This window comes from Neophocaena asiaeorientalis, unplaced genomic scaffold (assembly GCF_003031525.2).
Source record: "Neophocaena asiaeorientalis asiaeorientalis breed wild unplaced genomic scaffold, Neophocaena_asiaeorientalis_V1.1 scaffold177, whole genome shotgun sequence".
NCBI lineage: Eukaryota > Metazoa > Chordata > Mammalia > Artiodactyla > Phocoenidae > Neophocaena > Neophocaena asiaeorientalis.
Window position 1 is genome coordinate 13,364,353 of NW_020172779.1, and position 13,661 is coordinate 13,378,013.

The 13,661-nt window shown below is 40.6% G+C and overlaps 1 protein-coding gene across 1 annotated transcript in view; it reads right to left on the bottom strand.

The window, feature by feature from the left end:
* ASAP1 (ArfGAP with SH3 domain, ankyrin repeat and PH domain 1) overlaps positions 1-12,573 on the bottom strand; it is a 145,315-nt gene extending 132,742 nt beyond the window's left edge. The window contains exon 1 of the mRNA XM_024741265.1: positions 12,506-12,573. The gene's annotated coding sequence lies outside the window, so the exon portion shown is untranslated. The remainder of the gene's footprint in view (positions 1-12,505) is intronic.
* Positions 12,574-13,661: the final 1,088 nt, after the last annotated feature.

The window sequence follows — 13,661 nt, forward strand, 5'->3', positions numbered from 1 at the left end:
GCTTTAGCCTCCTGGTTAATAAATTACGTGGAATTTAGGGGCTCCAAAAGCCCCTAAAATTGACTGAAAATTTCTGCCTTGCAAGTTTTGTTTTTGTTTTTCATTCAGGAGAAGATCCATTTTTCTCCGATTATAAAGGCATCTATGATCCCAGAAAGTTCAGAATCACGGAGGAAATGTTAGCTGAATCCAAGGACAAAGCTTCTTACCCTGGACGGGTGCAGAGAGTCCAGCGAGTTGAAGGAAGGGCAGCAGCACACGTGCACAGATGAGATCAAGGGGGCTGAGCTGGCCTCTGGTTTCAGTCACTGGGGAAAAGCATTACTTGTTGGGTCCCATGAACTCCCCTTAGGGTATGTATTGTGCATTTTAGGCTGCAAAAGAATCTTCATGTCATTTTATAACCACTAACTCATACACAGACGTGGTAGGGACCATCTTTTCTGTTTCCTAGATAATAAAATGAGGTCCTAAGGAATGAAGGGGCTTGCTAAGAAATGTGCAGCTACTTCTAGCCTGGGCAGAGGTCGCATCCCAGCTCTCCTGCCCTGTGGCCCCTCCTCACTGTGCACGCAGCACAGCAGGAATACAGCAGGACTGTTCTCTCCATCCCAGAACTCCTGGAAAAGGCATGACTCCAAGGGCAGACAAAGCAGAGGAGGAGGTATGCGGAATCACCCATGTGCCGGGTGCCGCCTAAGGGTGCCGTCTGTGATTGAGAATGCACACACAAAAAAAGAGTTTAAAAAGAAACATGGCCAATTAGTATTTTCTTCTTTTAGCTCGTTCGAATTTTCTACAGCAAACATGTTAATACACGTTATACTTCCATATGGGAAAAAAAATCAAATAGAAAATGCCATTTAAAAAAAATCGGCCCCAGGTGTTCCAAAGTAGCAGCCCCCTGCAAGTCTCCACAGAGAAAAAGTGTATGTTAGATCAATTATCTGAGATGTGGAAGAATACCCTTCTGTTGCCTGTGAATGCAAGCGACAAACTGTCCCTGCAAAGTCATCCTCCGACAGCCCCTGAGCGTTCTGTCTTGCAGGATTGATTACCAATGAAAAACACTTCAGAACCAAGTGCTGCAACCTGCCTGATTTCCATACCCAAACAGGGTATCAGAAAAATCAATAAGCAGTTATCTTTCTGGGTTAAAGACTCATCTGGAAAGTCCCTCCAGTCCTGGAAACAGACACTTTAGAATTCTTGTCCACTCCTAAACCACAAATGGAATTCAACTCATGGACGACTGCTTTCCGGAGGTCATCACAGAGCATGGCTGCCGTAAGATGGTGTGTAATGTGAAGAACCGTGATGGAGCTGCTTCACGTGTGATACCCCAGGTGGTCGGAGGAGCGTGTATGAAAAAGGGAGGGTTTAAGCAAACCTGGGGAAAATACCATACACAGAAATAAAACCAAAGACCCTGGCTTTCCTGCAGACTCTGACAGTTTAAGTGAAATATCTTTATACAGGAAAAAACAATCCGAATTGTATGAGATATAAACCATCCAAGTGGTCAAAATGCAGTTTGCAACAAAGAGGCAGCAAGGTATAGGCAGGCTGTAGAATCTTAACTGCAATGGTCTGTCCAAAGGAGAAAGGTGGTCCTGAAAAGAAACTACAGATAATCATTAACCTGAATCCTTAAACGGTAAATAGGCTTAGCGAGAAGGACTGAAAAACACAAATGGGGTTACACATCTGTGCCTTTAACTGATGAGATTTAACTTAGAAGATCTGAAAGAAAAAGAGAGAGAGAGGGCCCCCATTCCACTCAATGAGCATGTGTCCCTGGAGCGGGAAGGGCTCCTACAGGAATGCCGATACTATGTAAAAACACTGCATGTTATATTTTAAGTGTACTTTACAGGCCATCCAAGGATTTTCAAGGCTTATTTTGACCCCATAGGTTACTTTCCATTCATGCAGACTTTAAAATCTAACTTCAAATAAAGTGTGCCTATAGGTAACTATATTTTACTTTGCAATAAAACTGTAAGCTCAAGAGTGCAGAATTCACTTGTTTTTATTACTTTTATCACCTTTTACTTACCCCGTTCATCTTATTACCCACTCACCTCTCTGGCACTTAATAGTTTTGACTGAAAAATGAAATGCCAATTTTCAACTCCGCTAACCTCAGTTGAAGGTATACCTTCAACTCTTCAACTCTTAAGTCACTTGTCATGATCTGTCATCCATTATCTATTTATTTAAGTCCAAATGCCCTAAAACATAGTAACCACCTGTGAGCCAAGAGTGTTCTGTCAATCCCTTCCAGCTATATGCTCAATACGTGCTTAATAAATGAATTGCTCATATATAGTTTTTATAATTAAAGGCCTGCAGTTGATAACGTGACAGAGTAACTTGTACCAGGCTAATGCTCCCGTCATTAACATTGATAAACGATGGACAAAATATAAAAAATAACAACCATTGGAAGCCACTGGAGAGCAAGCAAAGGCATGAAGAAACAGGCAGGGATACTTTACCCTTCAAGGAAGGGAACGATTCTGGGGAAGAGCATCTTTAACTGACTTTTCTCCTGCTGGCAGACCTCAGTCCATGCTGGGCAAGGAGAACAGAACTCCAGCAGAAAGCGGCATCTCACTGAGCTAAGATGTCAGAGGTCAGGATTGCGTTAGCAGCTGGAAATTGAGTGGGGGGATCTTAGAAAGGTGGAAGTCAGAGAAAGGAGAGTCCGCACATCTGTATACGCTCTCCCTTCAAACCCTTAGGCTGATCCTGAACTGCACATGCATGAATGCTATTCCAAGAAGCCCCGTGGAAAACAGCACCTTAGACTCAGCTGTTTTCAGCCACTTCCCAATGCGGAGTAAAGGATGGAATTCAAGTCCTACAAAGTTAGCAGGGCTTGGTGAACACTGTGGGCTGAAGTTCCAGAGGACCATGTCATAGGGGTCCAGAGAATGGAACAGGACTAAGGGCTATAGCCTAGGAGTATGAGCAAAACTACAATAAACTCACCTAAGAAAGCCTTTTACAGGACCAGGGTGATGGCGACCACCAGCAACTTCACTGTGTACTAAAAGAAACACACTTCATAGAAAGGTAACAATCCAGCGTCTCTATAGCATATAATTTACCACGTCTACCATGCAAACAGAAACTACTGGACACGCAAAGAAACAGAAGACATGTAGCCAAAAATCAAGAGAGAAACGTCAAGAGAAACAGAATCACAGATGACAACCCAGATGTTGGATTTAGTATGTAACAACTTCAAAAATAAACATTACAAATATATTCAAGAATCTACAGGAAAAGTTGGACAAAATGGGTGTAGAGATGAAGAACTTCAGAGGAGATAAAAATTCTACAAAAGGACTAAATGGAATCCAAGGACTAAAAACTACAGTATTGAAATAAAAAATCAATTGGGTGAGACTAATAGCAGACTGAAAAGCAGACTGCAGAAGAAAGAAGCAGTAAACTTGAAGACAGGTAAGTAGAAATTACCCTAACTGAAACACAAAGAGTATAAAGACCAAAAATAAACAAATAAGAGTCTTAATGACCTGTGGTGACAATATCTAACACAAATGTTACTGGAATCTCAGAAAGATAAAAGAATATAAGAATAAATAAATAATCTGAAGAAATACTGGCTAAAAATTTTTCCAGTTTTGATTAATTTTTTTGCAATTAACTGTAATTATAATTATCACTGATTACTATGTCCCAGTACCGCATTAAATATTTTATATATGTTTCCCAATTTTCACAAAGTAGGCACCACTGCCCCATTTTAGGAATGAGAAAACTGAAGCTTGAAGCGGGGTTGGGGGCAAGGTGAAGCATCTTGCACTTATCTCCATGGTAGTGGATCTAAGATGAAAAACTATGTTTGTCCCTAATCTCTCCCCACGATTTCAGAAAGCCTCAAGTGATGAGGATGAAGGTAACCACCAGCACCACCATTACTGGGTCTGAATCACACATGTTATGCTTCACAACAGTCCAATGAGGTAGAAACTATCTTTCCATTTTCAGAAATGAAGAACCAATTGCTTGAAGTGTTCTCTGTCCACAGGTTCCCGGCCACCAATCAGGGGCTAAATCAGCATTTGATCCCTAACCTGTCTGAACTAACCCACAATAAATTAATGAGGGTGTGCAGCACGCATGTTCAGCCTATGTAAGAGAATATATATATATATATATATATATTTTTTTTTTTTTTTAACCACTGCGCCACCAGGGAAGCCCAAGAATATGTTATTTTAAGAGCATTGTTGTTCATATATAAATCATGCTAATTACAAAGGACATAGTAATAGGAGCGAGCTTGGAGAAATACTTTCTGGGTCGTCCTAAATTCCAGCTCTAGTTTGTATCTGAAGTAATAAAACTGCTCCTTTTCTAACTGGCCCATCTGGCACTTTCAGGCTACAGGATTACTGCTTGTTTCACTCGTCTGTCTCTCTTCACATGTGAGGTACTCCAGAGCGGTGTGCCCACAAGTCTTGCGCCCCACTGTATCCTCAGTGCCCCATTCCGGGTCCGCACTCACCTCTGACAGTTAATAATCCGGCAATTCTGGCTCAGCAGCTTTGGGATCATGAAGAACTAAGTTTCAAAACTTGTAGCTACTGACGAGCTGTAATTTAAGTAATGTAAGCCAGGTTTAAACTTAAGCTTACTAGCTGTGTCAGTAATTTAAACCAGGTTCCTTCACCCCTAAATTGGGGATGATAATGTCTTCCATGCAGGACTGTTGAGATGATTAAGTGACAACAGGCACCTGGCATATAGTAGGCACTCAACAAATGGTGGCTATAATTTATTACTTCTATCAAAATTGGACCATTAAGGTACAGAAACATGTTTTTTATAGTCACCTTTAACAGACTATTTTTGCTTTAAGAAAACCCCAAACTACTGGTTGTGGAATGAGTGCTCCCAATTTCATTTAAAATGAGTTACTTTCTCATGAAGCATGCTCCCATAAATTGCAAGCAAACATTATAAAATATTAATTCATTTTAAAAGTGAGAACACTCATTCCAGACCAGCAAAACGGAGGAAGTGCATACATACGCGCACACACACGCGCCCCAGACAGCCTCTGATTTCAAGTCACAGAGTGTTTCAGCCTTGAATACAAAAATTGTCAATTCCCAAAGAGCCTGGAGTTATAAGATTATTCTGGAAAGAGACTTCAATTTTCTAAAGGCAGTTGAAAAAATCCCTCTGGTTTTATCCCCACATAATTTGAGGAGTAATACTCTCTCCTGGATAAGTATACCCCCTTTTGGAAAAGCATCCTTCCTTGACCATTCTGAAGGAACCCATCATTTTGATTTGTTTTCATCTCTTAAGAAGTAATGATGGATCCACAAGAATGCAAAATGCCTTGAAGGCCCAAAGTAATTTGTTTAGACTTTGCTTAAATCACTACAACCACCACCAAGAGTATTTACAGTATTTCTATCTAAAGCCTTCTACTTCTGATGGCTTAGATTTATTTATTTACTTATTTATTTATAACAAGCTCACTTTAATTCAAAAATTGTTTTTAAAAAAGATCAGATTTTCATCCACAAACTTGGAAAACAGCAAAAAGGAGAAAATTTTCTAAACACAGACTATGTTCTCTGTATACCTCTTGACATTCTTTCCATTAAAGTTCTAATCTATTTTATCTCTATTCATCCTTGTTAAGAAAACTTTTCTTCCCACTGAAAACCAAAGGATTAAAAATACCATTACAATTAAGACTCTAAACTTAATTACCAACTCTACTTAGAATTCACTTCACACTATACCTTTAAATTTGAAAAAATGTTAACTAAAAAAGTAGCTGAAGTGAAATTACTTGGATGTAAAAACATTCCCTTCCTGTACACTGATGAATTCAGCACTTTACCTTTAAAATCTTAGATTTCATCATATACAATGAGCTATTTCTTAAAATAAATTATCAAAATGAAAATTTGGGGTGAACACCACACTTCAATTTTGCTTTAAATAACACAAATGTTCTTGTAAAACCACTCACTACAGAATTCTAACTGAAAATGAAAGGGGAATAAAAGAGAAGGCAGTGAGAAAGCCAAGGGCTTCCTTTCCTGACGTGAAAAGGCTATGGAACCATTTATGACAATCCAGCTGTATTTCAGAAATATATACTTGTAATCAAATTACATACCACTGTCATTTTTTTATTCGCTAAAATTAAAGGATTTAAGAATCCAAACTTTCAGACTAACAATGTTACAGAGATTTCTAATGGGCACCATGTGTCACTAATAAGCTAAAATGTATTCCAAATATATCTTGGCATAAATTTTAAGGAAGCCACATATAGTAATAAATCACACATTTTGATTTGTGCAAAAAAATTTATTATTTTTTCAATCACAGAAAAAGCCCCAGTAGCAGGAATATCCTGGGTCTTTACTGCCAAGGAAAAGTGTACATGTGTGTGTGTTTAGATAATAATAGTATATCTGTTCAAAAAGATTAACGAATTCAACTCAACTAAGTCATTTGATAGAAGAACAAATCTGGTACCCCCATGCTTACAATGAACCACATGACTCTTCCATTTTACAGAAGTATAGGGTGTATCGCTTTCTTTTTCAACAGCACTGAGATGCAGTAAGCTCTTTTTTCTCTAGAGACACACACTGACCTACACTGGACCCACCACATGCATACACATGCCCTCGCTCTCAGGGGCAGAAATCCTATGACTGCCAGCCCTACCTCTACTGTTCTGACCTCAGGTCTCACTCAAAGACGGAGAGCAAGATGCCAGCTAGGGCTGCAGTCACCTGAAGGTTTGGGGCTAGCAGATGCTCTTTAGTGGTGGTTTTGGGCGGAAGATCTCTCTCCACAGGGCTGCTTGAGTGTCCTCACAACATGGTGGCTGGCTTCCTCCAAAACAAATGAAGGGGTTGGGGGGACCTAGGTGGAAGCCATCTCTTTTATGAACTGGCCTTGGAAATCACACGGCATCACTGCTATTACATTCTCTTCATTAGAGGAGAGTTGTAAGTCTGGCATACATTCAAGACAAAGAGAATTAGGCTCCCTCTTTTGAAAGAAAAAGTCCCAGAGAATTGCAACATACTTTAAAACCTCTACGATGTTCAAGAAACTACTAGCTGTTTTAAACATATATCGGGGGAGAGACGAGGAAGGAGGGAAGGAACACATTCACCAAGAAGAACTTTCTAAATGACAATATATTTCACAGTTTAATATTGTTAAGACTTCGAAACTTAGAAACAACACAGGAAAACTGAATGGCTTGGAAAATTTCCCCTTGATCCAAGTAGCTCACAGAATTCAGTTTTTTTTCTGTTTTTTAAAATCTCCTCATACACAGTGGGAACAAGTAAGAGAAAGAGACAAATTCCCAAAGCCATTTCAAACTAAAGGGCTTGAAGGGAGATAATTTGTTTTTCCAATGAAATTTCTCTTATTATACCATTTACTAATTAATACTGACAAAGCTTATGTACAAAAATAATAAATACATTTTAAGAGTAAAGACCTTTCACCATTCTCCACCATCTTTCAAATCATTCTGGGGAGGTGGGTGGTTGGTATTCTCAAACTAGAAATATAGAAACGCTTCTTAAATTTCTAAAGAACATCAGACGGGTTTTGTGTCATAAGCACTGTGAGAAAACAAGAAAATTATGAAAACACACTGGGAAACAGATACCAGGGTTCAGCCTCTTGTGGCTTCTTTGGAAGAGGCCAAAAAGCCCTTGGACGGGAATGACCTGGATTCCACTGAGCATGTGTCATGGAAAGATCTGCAACATCACTGTTTTACTCATCTTGCTATTTTTTAAGAATTAACTGTCACGGTGCTGCCCACACCGGCTGATCAAAAACCTGGGTACACTGTAATCACTGGTGACTGCAGAAACCCTATCAGGCCCCAGCAGTCGCTGAGATCTGGGTTCACCCCCACACTTCCAGGGCACAGGAATGACACCTGCCATTGTGGCCCCTATCTGGGAACCACAAAGTCATCCCACGGATTACACTGCTGGGAGGGTACATGTGATGGATTCATTCATGAATATTCATGACTAGTGAATATTTAACAGCCATTGACAGAAAGCTTCCTGGGGACCCATCCAGCTGATAAGCGGCAATTCATTCCATGCTTGTTGAGCCCTGGACAAGTGTCAGGTAGAAGACACGTCCACAGCCGCCGCAAACAGCAAAGCTGGAGTCAGCTAGGCTCTCCTTCCATTCCTTGTTAGCTGTGGCATCCTGGACAACACAGTCTGGCTCTTTATGCTTCGGCTTCATCATCTATAAACTGGAGATAATGGTAGACTTACCTCAAAGGCTTGATGGGCTTATCTTAGTACAGCATGTACACCCAATGAATGTCATGTCCTCCAGAGACATTCCCCTTAGTACGCTCCTCAAACTACATCAGATTTCTTCTTTGTACCCGGCAAGCTTTCCTCCGTAGTACTTGCCAGTTTCTAACTCTAGCTACTTTCCAGCTTAATGATCTGATTAACCGCTCTCTCTCCCACAGGACTTTTAAAATTATCATAAAGGCAGAGATTCTGTCTGATTTGTCTAATATACCCAACACCCAGAAGAGTAGCATGTAATAGGTGCTCAATAAATATTTGCTAAGCTAACAAACTAGGTTGGCAAATTCACAAAATAATACAAAGATGAAACAGCCCTCATCAAGGAGTTCCCAGGCCACTGATGCAGTCCTCAACTCTAGCTGCATTTAGAGTCACCTGGGGAGTAATACTCTTGTAATCCCACTACTGGACCCTACTCTGGAGCTACTCTTGGAGTGTGAGGGCTCGGGGAATCCTTGTTTTTGTATTCTAAGAGCTCTTCAGGTGATTTTATTTTATTACTTTATTTTTAGGTTGCATGGCGCAGGTTGTGGGATCTTAGTTCCCCGACCAGGGACTGAACCTGTGCCCTTGGCAGTGAAAGTGTGGAGTCTACCCACTGGACCACCAGGAAATTCCCTCTTCAGATGATTTTAATGAAAAGCCAGGATTGAGACTCACTGGTCTAATGCAAGAGAGACAGGCTAACAATTACAATACTACGGGATGTGTGCTCTACAGCCACAGAACTTCCTGTGATGATGGAGATACCCTGTGTCTGCACCCCCCAATGTTGTAGCCACAGTCACACATGACTACTGAGGACTCAAAATGTGGCTACTGAGATGGAGGGCCTGAACTTTAAATTTTATTTTAATTAATTTAAATTTAAAAAGCCATGTGCGATTGGCTAGTGCAGACCTAGGGCAAAGTACACACAACAACCCTGAATCCAGGTTTCAAAGGGGAAACCTTTGGGGGGGGATTCGAAGCTCAGTCAGCTGCGGTCCCCCCCAACCACAGGAGAGTAGCATCTGGGAGAGGAAACGGCAGCCAAACTCTGCACTCACCCCCACTTCAACTCTCCACCTTACATACACACAGGGACAACCTCTCCCCACTGCCACGTCCAGGACAGCTGGGACCAAGGAAATGCTTTAAAGAAGCACATTCCCAAGTACAAGAGCCTTTGTGTGAGCTGCTGAACGACATGGTCATTGAGGCCAAGGCAAGAAATGTGTCTTGAGTAAGGACACTTGGAAAAGAAAGTCACATGGAGCCCCGAGCAGAGTAAATGTGGCAGCACCTCACAGCTGTAAATCAGAAGTCTCCCTCTGTGACTCACAGGCAGAAACCATACCATTATGGAGAACTGACATTTATTCCTTAGGCAGATAACGGCTCATTAAGCTCTTTATAAAATCAGACTGGTCCAACATTATTTGCAGAAAGACTGAATTAATATAGAGAAAGCACCCATGCTATTGACCTACCTGCCATTTTTTCTCATCTACTATGTGTTAAGCACGGACTGCGTGGCAGGCAGTGTGTCAGGGGCCTTAAATATTCCCTCATTTTGTCCATACAATACCCTGTAAATTAGATATTATTTTCTCATTTGATGGTGAGGCAATTTAAGACTCATGGAAGTCATTATTTACTTATTTATTTATTTACTTACTTATTTAGTTATTTATTTTGGCTGCACCAGGTCTTAGTTGCAGCACGGGGATCTTCGTTGCGTGCAGCATGAGGACTTCTTCCTCGACCTGGGATCGAACCTGGGCCCCCTGCATTAGGAGTGTGGGGTCTTACGCACTGGACCACCAGGGAAGTCCAAGACTCATGGAAGTTAAATAATTTACTTTAACAAGTAGTGACAAAGCTAGGATTTAAACTTAGATCTATGCTACACCTAAGTTTCTTTTTTATAAAGTCTGTCTAGTATTCTATTATATAGATATACTATTGTTTATTTAACAAATCTCCATTTTCTGTTTTACCAAATCACAGTCAATGCTTCAATGAACCTACTTGTATATAAAGCATAACACACACACATACATATAGAGAAGTACATAAATCCTAAGTGTAGCATTTGATGAATTATCAAAAAGTAGACTTATCTATGTAATACCCTCCAAATTAAGAAACAGAACAATACCAGCACCTCAGAAGCCCCTTGTGCCATCTTCCAGTTATTTAACCCACTCACATCCCCTATTAAGGGCTACCACCTCATCGGAGTTCATTAGAAGGAAGCTAAGACATAGGTTATAAGTTAGGTGTATAATCTAGGCCAAGACTTAAAGCACCATTTGGTCAATACATAACCAGACAAATATCATTTACCTACCTTGATTAGAAGTTAGTGTTTTATTGGATATAAAGCAATTAGAGACACGTCTCCAGGAACCAGGGTACAAAATGTGTTAATTAGGATTACAGAGTGCCCTAAGCCTGGGGCTTTAATGAAGAAAAGAGGCAACTGATTCCCAGCTCTGACAAGAGGAGGAGGACCAGGAAATACCCTATGATTTTATCACAAGAGTGAGTATAAATGTAAATAAAATATAAAACATATAAATGTATTGTATTTACTGAACTGCCATGAGGTGGTAAGACTTTTACAGATATTAACTACTTAAATCCCTTCAACAACCCTGTAATATCACGATCCCCGTTTTACTTTTTATTTATTTATTTATTTTAACATCTTTATTGGAGTATAATTGCTTTACAATGGTATGTTAGTTTCTGCTTTATAACAAAGTATCCCCATATCTCCTCCCTCTTGCGTCTCCCTCCCTCCCACCCTCCCTATCCCACCTCTCTAGGTGGTCACAAAGCACCCAGTTGATCTCCCTGTGCTATGCGGCCACTTCCCACTAGCTATCTACCTTACGTTTGGTAGTGTATATATGTCCACGCCACTCTCTCACTTTGTCACAGCTTACCCTTCCCCCTCCCCGTATCCTCAAGTCCATTCTCTAGTAAGTCTGAATAAAGATTCCCGTCTGTCTTCCCCCTAGGTTCTTCATGACCTTTTTTTTTTCTTAGATTCCATATATATGTGTTAGCATACGGTATTTGTTTTTCTCTTTCTGACTTACTTCACTCTGTATGACAGACTCTAGGTCCATCCACCTCACTACAAATAACTCAATTTCGTTTCTTTTTATGGCTGAGTAATATTCGATCCCCGTTTTAGAGAGAAGATGGAGGTTCAAAAAAGTGAAGTAACCAGCTCAAGGTCACGCTGCTGGTTAGAGGGAGAGAAAGGGTGCAAACCCACAAGCATACAACCTCAGAGCATGCCCTTTCCATTGTACTCCACTGCCTTCCCTTCCCAGGTGTTCTGTTACAGACAACTGATCTCTTAGAGACCTGGCCTCTGGGAAAGCGAGCTGGTATTGCAATACCAATAACAAAAGATGTGAGTCAGAGACCTTGAAACTCATTTTATGTTTGCAGGCCTCTCCCTCCCTGGGGCACTGGAACCTACCATTTCTTGTGGTTACCTACTGTTTATCTTAATTCGGTTTACTTCTTCTAATCCACTGACAACATACTTTTCTCTCCAAGACGACAAAGTCTCTGACCAAAGCTAAAACATTTGGTGACACAGGTTACCTGGCCTGCCCTGAGCCAGATGCAAAGACTCGAGTTGGCAGGTCTGTCCAGGTCTCTCCCTTTAGCCTCGTCCTCATGTGTCCCCTAACTTTCACCCCACGCCTGTCACCAATACGGATTTTCAAATGTGTACAGGTACACTTCCGATGGAAAAGATCCTCATGTGTTTAACTGAGGCCACCGAATTACAGTCTGACCAACCACACAAAGAGAATTTTACATATCTCCTATGTCACTTGTGGCAAAATTACCTATAACTCTTCTGAAGTTTTGCACTGTGTAATAAAACCCACTGCAACTAATGTTTTTCCTTCTTTTTACTTGGGAAGCAGTAACAGGTTTGGACTGACAGAAGAGACAGAAAAAAAGAGAAAATCTGGATTTCTTTGACTTACTTGTTTTTCCATTTGTATCAAGTCTTCCAGAAACTTAGCATCTAACAAATAACAAAAAACTGCAGACAATATATGTAATTGGTGTTATCTGCGTTGGTAAGTACTTACCTTGACCGGAATTATATATTGCTTTTACAGACTTCTTAACTTTCTGTAAGGCTGTTCTATCTTGGTCTAGAGCCAAAAAAAAATGGTAAGTTAAAAAAAAAAAAGGAACTAAAGAAAAAGAAAATCTCATTCATAACTGTATTTGTTGTGCTGGGCACTGCAGCAACAGCAAACTGGTATATTTATCAACAATGAACCCCTTCAGAGACACGAAGTGCGCCCAGGATTTGAGTAGTTATATTTTGGGGATAAATACGGTCATTCCACAAGCTCAACGTTGGGTGAAATGGATAAGCTGGTAGTCAGTCGGTGACCGTGCTAAGCTATGCACAGGAAAGAAAATATAAGATACCTAAGATCTGATTCTTTCACTCGGAGAGTTTACAACCTGGGAAGGGAGAAGGGCCAACATATGACATGGATGACACCTTCCCAGGGAACAAAACACATCTTATCACCTAATGGTAATTTCAGCCAGAAAGAAAACATTTAAGGGAGTGGGATAAGCAAGAGTTGACCCCGAAGAGCTTCTCAAGCTTTTAAACTTGAGGATTCCTTTTAGTTAAAAAAAAAAAATTTTTTTTAATGACATAATGCCACGTGTATTTAAAACATTCTGTTTATTAAAAAAGCACAACATGAGAAATGCTACCATGATGCAGGTAATGCTTGTACATGACTTCTTAGGTGATGAATCAACACATCTCCAGTGATCTACAAGGCAGGGGTGAGGGGGCTGTTTCTGGGGGACTGTCACTCCTGATTCTTGTCCCAGGTGCTGGATACACAACTGGGTTTCGTTTGTGAAAATCCATCAAACCCCGCACTTAGGATATGTACTCTTTTGTATGTGTGTATTACACTTCAAAAACAAGTCAATGTAGACATACTCATGGCACGCTGACCTAGCTTCTTAGAATAAATTCAAGCCCCTCTCTGCTTTCCCAAGGTCCACGGTCCATTCACAGTCTGGGAACCCCTGGAGGGTGGGTCAAGATTTGGAGGGCAGAAGCAATAGCAGCAATAAAAATAAACCAGTATAATAAAGTTTAAAAACACTCAATGTGCACTCACAACCTTTACATCATCTAAACCTCAAGACTTCAGATGAGTGAACGGAAGCCCACGGAGGGTAAGTACTTGCTCTCTGCAGGGT